The sequence below is a fragment of the Rhinoderma darwinii genome, chromosome 8 (assembly GCF_050947455.1).
Source record: "Rhinoderma darwinii isolate aRhiDar2 chromosome 8, aRhiDar2.hap1, whole genome shotgun sequence".
NCBI classification, from domain to species: domain Eukaryota; kingdom Metazoa; phylum Chordata; class Amphibia; order Anura; family Rhinodermatidae; genus Rhinoderma; species Rhinoderma darwinii.
Window position 1 is genome coordinate 111373896 of NC_134694.1, and position 8828 is coordinate 111382723.

Sequence of the window (8828 nt, forward strand, 5' to 3'; positions counted from 1 at the left end):
AGACGAGGGAATATACTGAGGTGCACGCAGACGAGACAAGGGAATATACTGAGGTGTTCACAGATGAGACGAGGGAATATACTGAGGTGTACGCAGACGAGACGAGGGAATATACTGAGGTGTTCACAGATGAGACGAGGGAATATACTGAGGTGTACACAGACGAGATGAGGGAATATACTGAGGTGTACGCAGACGAGACGAGGGAATATACTGAGGTGTACGCAGACGAGACGAGGGAATATACTGAGGTGTACGCAGACGAGAGGAGGGAATATACTGAGGTGTACACAGACGAGACGAGGGAATATACTGAGGTGTACGCAGACGAGACGAGGGAATATACTGAGGTGTACGCAGACGAGACGAGGGAATATACTGAGGTGTACGTAGACGAGACGAGGGAATATACTGAGGTGTACGCAGACGAGACGAGGGAATATACTGAGGTGTACGCAGACGAGAGGAGGGAATATACTGAGGTGTACGCAGACGAGAGGAGGGAATATACTGAGGTGTACGCAGACGAGACGAGGGAATATACTGAGGTGTACGCAGACGAGACGAGGGAATATACTGAGGTGTACGCAGACGAGACGAGGGAATATACTGAGGTGTACGCAGACGAGAGGAGGGAATATACTGAGGTGTACGCAGACGAGACGAGGGAATATACTGAGGTGTACGCAGACGAGACGAGGGAATATACTGAGGTGTACGCAGACGAGACGAGGGAATATACTGAGGTGTACGCAGACGAGACGAGGGAATATACTGAGGTGTACGCAGACGAGAGGAGGGAATATACTGAGGTGTACACAGAGGAGGGAATATACTGAGGTGTACACAGACGAGACGAGGGAATATACTGAGGTGTACGCAGACGAGACGAGGGAATATACTGAGGTGTACGCAGACGAGACGAGGGAATATACTGAGGTGTACGCAGACGAGACGAGGGAATATACTGAGGTGTACACAGACGAGGGAATATACTGAGGTGTACACAGACGAGGGAATATACTGAGGTGTACACAGACGAGACAATATACTGAGGTGTACGCAGACGAGACGAGGGAATATACTGAGATGTACAGAGACGAGGGAATATACTGAGGTGTACACAGACGAGGGAATATACTGAGGTGCACGCAGACGAGACGAGGGAATATACTGAGGTGTTCACAGATGAGACGAGGGAATATACTGAGGTGTACACAGACGAGACGAGGGAATATACTGAGGTGTACGCAGACGAGAGGAGGGAATATACTGAGGTGTACACAGACGAGACGAGGGAATATACTGAGGTGCACACAGACGAGATGAGGGAATATACTGAGGTGTACACAGACGAGACGAGGGAATATACTGAGGTGTACACAGACGAGACGAGGGAATATACTGAGGTGTTCACAGACGAGGGAATATACTGAGGTGTACACAGACGAGACGAGGGAATATACTGAGGTGTACACAGACGAGACGAGGGAATATACTGAGGTGTACACAGACGAGACGAGGGAATATACTGAGGTGTTCACAGACGAGAGGAGGGAATATACTGAGGTGTACGCAGACAAGACGAGGGAATATACTGAGGTGTACGCAGACGAGACGAGGGAATATACTGAGGTGTACACAGACGAGGGAATATACTGAGGTGTACACAGACGAGACAATATACTGAGGTGTACGCAGACGAGACGAGGGAATATACTGAGATGTACAAAGACGAGACGAGGGAATATACTGAGGTGTACACAGACGAGGGAATATACTGAGGTGCACGCAGACGAGACGAGGGAATATACTGAGGTGTTCACAGATGAGACGAGGGAATATACTGAGGTGTACGCAGACGAGACGAGGGAATATACTGAGGTGTTCACAGATGAAACGAGGGAATATACTGAGGTGTACACAGACGAGACGAGGGAATATACTGAGGTGTACGCAGACGAGATGAGGGAATATACTGAGGTGTACACATACGAGACGAGGGAATATACTGAGGTGTACGCAGACGAGAGGAGGGAATATACTGAGGTGTACGCAGACGAGACGAGGGAATATACTGAGGTGTACGCAGACGAGACGAGGGAATATACTGAGGTGTACGCAGACGAGACGAGGGAATATACTGAGGTGTACGCAGACGAGACGAGGGAATATACTGAGGTGTACGCAGACGAGACGAGGGAATATACTGAGGTGTACGCAGACGAGAGGAGGGAATATACTGAGGTGTACGCAGACGAGACGAGGGAATATACTGAGGTGTACGCAGACGAGACGAGGGAATATACTGAGGTGTACGCAGACGAGACGAGGGAATATACTGAGGTGTACGCAGACGAGACGAGGGAATATACTGAGGTGTACGCAGACGAGAGGAGGGAATATACTGAGGTGTACACAGACGAGGGAATATACTGAGGTGTACACAGACGAGACGAGGGAATATACTGAGGTGTACGCAGACGAGACGAGGGAATATACTGAGGTGTACGCAGACGAGACGAGGGAATATACTGAGGTGTACACAGACGAGACGAGGGAATATACTGAGGTGTACACAGACGAGGGAATATACTGAGGTGTACACAGACGAGACAATATACTGAGGTGTACGCAGACGAGACGAGGGAATATACTGAGATGTACAAAGACGAGACGAGGGAATATACTGAGGTGTACACAGACGAGGGAATATACTGAGGTGCACGCAGACGAGACGAGGGAATATACTGAGGTGTTCACAGATGAGACGAGGGAATATACTGAGGTGTACACAGACGAGACGAGGGAATATACTGAGGTGTACACAGACGAGACGAGGGAATATACTGAGGTGTACGCAGACGAGACGAGGGAATATACTGAGGTGTACACAGACGAGACGAGGGAATATACTGAGGTGCACACAGACGAGATGAGGGAATATACTGAGGTGTACACAGACGAGACGAGGGAATATACTGAGGTGTACACAGACGAGACGAGGGAATATACTGAGGTGTACACAGACGAGACGAGGGAATATACTGAGGTATACACAGACGAGACGAGGGAATATACTGAGGTGTACACAGACGAGACGAGGGAATATATTGAGGTGTACACAGACGAGACGAGGGAATATACTGAGGTGTACACAGACGAGACGAGGGAATATACTGAGGTGTACGCAGACGAGACGAGGGAATATACTGAGGTGTGCACAGACGAGACGAGGGAATATACTGAGGTGTACGCAGACGAGACGAGGGAATATACTGAGGTGTACGCAGACGAGACGAGGGAATATACTGAGGTGTACACAGACGAGACGAGGGAATATACTGAGGTGTACACAGACGAGATGAGGGAATATACTGAGGTGTACACAGACGAGGGAATATACTGAGGTGTACGCAGACGAGACGAGGGAATATACTGAGGTGTACACAGACGAGACGAGGGAATATACTGAGGTGTACACAGACGAGACGAGGGAATATACTGAGGTGTTCACAGACGAGACGAGGGAATATACTGAGGTGTTCACAGACGAGACGAGGGAATATACTGAGGTGTTCACAGACGAGACGAGGGAATATACTGAGGTGTTCACAGACGAGACGAGGGAATATACTGAGGTGTACACAGACGAGACGAGGGAATATACTGAGGTGTTCACAGACGAGACGAGGGAATATACTGAGGTGTACGCAGACGAGACGAGGGAATATACTGAGGTGTACGCAGACGAGACGAGGGAATATACTGAGGTGTACGCAGACGAGACGAGGGAATATACTGAGGTGTACGCAGACGAGACGAGGGAATATACTGAGGTGCACGCAGACGAGACGAGGGAATATACTGAGGTGCACGCAGACGAGACGAGGGAATATACTGAGGTGTACACAGACGAGGGAATATACTGAGGTGTACACAGACGAGACAATATACTGAGGTGTACGCAGACGAGACGAGGGAATATACTGAGATGTACAAAGACGAGACGAGGGAATATACTGAGGTGTACACAGACGAGGGAATATACTGAGGTGTACGCAGACGAGACGAGGGAATATACTGAGGTGTACGCAGACGAGACGAGGGAATATACTGAGGTGTACACAGACGAGGGAATATACTGAGGTGTACACAGACGAGGGAATATACTGAGGTGTACACAGACGAGACAATATACTGAGGTGTACGCAGACGAGACGAGGGAATATACTGAGATGTACAGAGACGAGGGAATATACTGAGGTGTACACAGACGAGGGAATATACTGAGGTGCACGCAGACGAGACGAGGGAATATACTGAGGTGTTCACAGATGAGACGAGGGAATATACTGAGGTGTACACAGACGAGACGAGGGAATATACTGAGGTGTACGCAGACGAGAGGAGGGAATATACTGAGGTGTACACAGACGAGACGAGGGAATATACTGAGGTGCACACAGACGAGATGAGGGAATATACTGAGGTGTACACAGACGAGACGAGGGAATATACTGAGGTGTACACAGACGAGACGAGGGAATATACTGAGGTGTTCACAGACGAGGGAATATACTGAGGTGTACACAGACGAGACGAGGGAATATACTGAGGTGTACACAGACGAGACGAGGGAATATACTGAGGTGTACACAGACGAGACGAGGGAATATACTGAGGTGTTCACAGACGAGAGGAGGGAATATACTGAGGTGTACGCAGACAAGACGAGGGAATATACTGAGGTGTACGCAGACGAGACGAGGGAATATACTGAGGTGTACACAGACGAGGGAATATACTGAGGTGTACACAGACGAGACAATATACTGAGGTGTACGCAGACGAGACGAGGGAATATACTGAGATGTACAAAGACGAGACGAGGGAATATACTGAGGTGTACACAGACGAGGGAATATACTGAGGTGCACGCAGACGAGACGAGGGAATATACTGAGGTGTTCACAGATGAGACGAGGGAATATACTGAGGTGTACGCAGACGAGACGAGGGAATATACTGAGGTGTTCACAGATGAAACGAGGGAATATACTGAGGTGTACACAGACGAGACGAGGGAATATACTGAGGTGTACGCAGACGAGATGAGGGAATATACTGAGGTGTACACATACGAGACGAGGGAATATACTGAGGTGTACGCAGACGAGAGGAGGGAATATACTGAGGTGTACGCAGACGAGACGAGGGAATATACTGAGGTGTACGCAGACGAGACGAGGGAATATACTGAGGTGTACGCAGACGAGACGAGGGAATATACTGAGGTGTACGCAGACGAGACGAGGGAATATACTGAGGTGTACGCAGACGAGACGAGGGAATATACTGAGGTGTACGCAGACGAGAGGAGGGAATATACTGAGGTGTACGCAGACGAGACGAGGGAATATACTGAGGTGTACGCAGACGAGACGAGGGAATATACTGAGGTGTACGCAGACGAGACGAGGGAATATACTGAGGTGTACGCAGACGAGACGAGGGAATATACTGAGGTGTACGCAGACGAGAGGAGGGAATATACTGAGGTGTACACAGACGAGGGAATATACTGAGGTGTACACAGACGAGACGAGGGAATATACTGAGGTGTACGCAGACGAGACGAGGGAATATACTGAGGTGTACGCAGACGAGACGAGGGAATATACTGAGGTGTACACAGACGAGACGAGGGAATATACTGAGGTGTACACAGACGAGGGAATATACTGAGGTGTACACAGACGAGACAATATACTGAGGTGTACGCAGACGAGACGAGGGAATATACTGAGATGTACAAAGACGAGACGAGGGAATATACTGAGGTGTACACAGACGAGGGAATATACTGAGGTGCACGCAGACGAGACGAGGGAATATACTGAGGTGTTCACAGATGAGACGAGGGAATATACTGAGGTGTACACAGACGAGACGAGGGAATATACTGAGGTGTACACAGACGAGACGAGGGAATATACTGAGGTGTACGCAGACGAGACGAGGGAATATACTGAGGTGTACACAGACGAGACGAGGGAATATACTGAGGTGCACACAGACGAGATGAGGGAATATACTGAGGTGTACACAGACGAGACGAGGGAATATACTGAGGTGTACACAGACGAGACGAGGGAATATACTGAGGTGTACACAGACGAGACGAGGGAATATACTGAGGTATACACAGACGAGACGAGGGAATATACTGAGGTGTACACAGACGAGACGAGGGAATATATTGAGGTGTACACAGACGAGACGAGGGAATATACTGAGGTGTACACAGACGAGACGAGGGAATATACTGAGGTGTACGCAGACGAGACGAGGGAATATACTGAGGTGTGCACAGACGAGACGAGGGAATATACTGAGGTGTACGCAGACGAGACGAGGGAATATACTGAGGTGTACGCAGACGAGACGAGGGAATATACTGAGGTGTACACAGACGAGACGAGGGAATATACTGAGGTGTACACAGACGAGATGAGGGAATATACTGAGGTGTACACAGACGAGGGAATATACTGAGGTGTACGCAGACGAGACGAGGGAATATACTGAGGTGTACACAGACGAGACGAGGGAATATACTGAGGTGTACACAGACGAGACGAGGGAATATACTGAGGTGTTCACAGACGAGACGAGGGAATATACTGAGGTGTTCACAGACGAGACGAGGGAATATACTGAGGTGTTCACAGACGAGACGAGGGAATATACTGAGGTGTTCACAGACGAGACGAGGGAATATACTGAGGTGTACACAGACGAGACGAGGGAATATACTGAGGTGTTCACAGACGAGACGAGGGAATATACTGAGGTGTACGCAGACGAGACGAGGGAATATACTGAGGTGTACGCAGACGAGACGAGGGAATATACTGAGGTGTACGCAGACGAGACGAGGGAATATACTGAGGTGTACGCAGACGAGACGAGGGAATATACTGAGGTGCACGCAGACGAGACGAGGGAATATACTGAGGTGCACGCAGACGAGACGAGGGAATATACTGAGGTGTACACAGACGAGGGAATATACTGAGGTGTACACAGACGAGACAATATACTGAGGTGTACGCAGACGAGACGAGGGAATATACTGAGATGTACAAAGACGAGACGAGGGAATATACTGAGGTGTACACAGACGAGGGAATATACTGAGGTGCACGCAGACGAGACGAGGGAATATACTGAGGTGTTCACAGATGAGACGAGGGAATATACTGAGGTGTACACAGACGAGACGAGGGAATATACTGAGGTGTACACAGACGAGACGAGGGAATATACTGAGGTGTACGCAGACGAGACGAGGGAATATACTGAGGTGTACACAGACGAGACGAGGGAATATACTGAGGTGCACACAGACGAGATGAGGGAATATACTGAGGTGTACACAGACGAGACGAGGGAATATACTGAGGTGTACACAGACGAGACGAGGGAATATACTGAGGTGTACACAGACGAGACGAGGGAATATACTGGGGTATACACAGACGAGACGAGGGAATATACTGAGGTGTACACAGACGAGACGAGGGAATATATTGAGGTGTACACAGACGAGACGAGGGAATATACTGAGGTGTACACAGACGAGACGAGGGAATATACTGAGGTGTACGCAGACGAGACGAGGGAATATACTGAGGTGTGCACAGACGAGACGAGGGAATATACTGAGGTGTACGCAGACGAGACGAGGGAATATACTGAGGTGTACGCAGACGAGACGAGGGAATATACTGAGGTGTACGCAGACGAGACGAGGGAATATACTGAGGTGTTCACAGACGAGACGAGGGAATATACTGAGGTGTACACAGACGAGACGAGGGAATATACTGAGGTGTTCACAGACGAGACGAGGGAATATACTGAGGTGTACGCAGACGAGACGAGGGAATATACTGAGGTGCACGCAGACGAGACGAGGGAATATACTGAGGTGCACGCAGACGAGACGAGGGAATATACTGAGGTGTACGCAGACGAGACAATATACTGAGGTGTACGCAGACGAGACGAGGGAATATACTGAGGTGTACACAGACGAGGGAATATACTGAGGTGTACACACACGAGACGAGGGAATATACTGAGGTGCACACAGAGCCTCAGGCCAGTTTCACACAAGTGTAATACAGGTGCATTTCTGCGCCCCATTATGGCCACATTTCGGCATAGGCACATGATGCTATGAGTTCGGGGGATCAGACCCACGGTCGGGTCAGGATTTTTTAGCCGTCCTATGCTTGTGTGAGACTGGCCTTAGAGGGGCTGTTATTTTGTTATGCCAGGACGTCATACAGGGGGTACCCGCTCTGGAATCCTATGAGCCAGAACAGTGAGCAGCCGACATTTTGGTGAACATCTTGTCCATTCATTTTATACATTTTCCCTGCAACCGTTGCTCCAGGTGAAAATAAGCGTTTGGACGGAGCTTTAATCCAAGGAGGCCACACATCTCACCCACCTAAATATAAGACATGAAACTTGGCATGCTGGCACCTGTAGTTCATCAAAATGGCAGTAGCTCTGCGCACGCTCACTACATGATTTCCATTACCTAGTATTAAATACAATCACACTGTATCCATTCTTCCTAGACTTTTCTCGAGCTATTAAGCGTTATGTCATCATGTCTAGCGGCAGAGGAGTTCTCTGACTGACAGCTCTGCTCGGAATAATCGCGAAATTTTTCTCTATACCGGGAATGTTCGAGACGCTTCCCGAACTTTATCAAAAGGTCCGCCCCTTGCTCGAGCTGATTGGCTGAG

The 8828-nt window shown here is 49.0% G+C and overlaps 1 protein-coding gene across 2 annotated transcripts in view; it reads right to left on the reverse strand.

Moving 5' to 3' along the window:
- Positions 1–8825, reverse strand: part of LOC142659841 (uncharacterized) — a 34057-nt gene extending 25232 nt beyond the window's left edge. The window contains exon 1 of one of the 2 annotated variants that reach the window (XM_075836355.1): positions 8618–8825. The gene's annotated coding sequence lies outside the window, so the exon portion shown is untranslated. Of the gene's footprint in view, positions 1–8524; positions 8543–8617 lie in introns of those variants that run through there. The other variant, XM_075836356.1, reaches the window with a different exon arrangement.
- Positions 8826–8828: the final 3 nt, after the last annotated feature.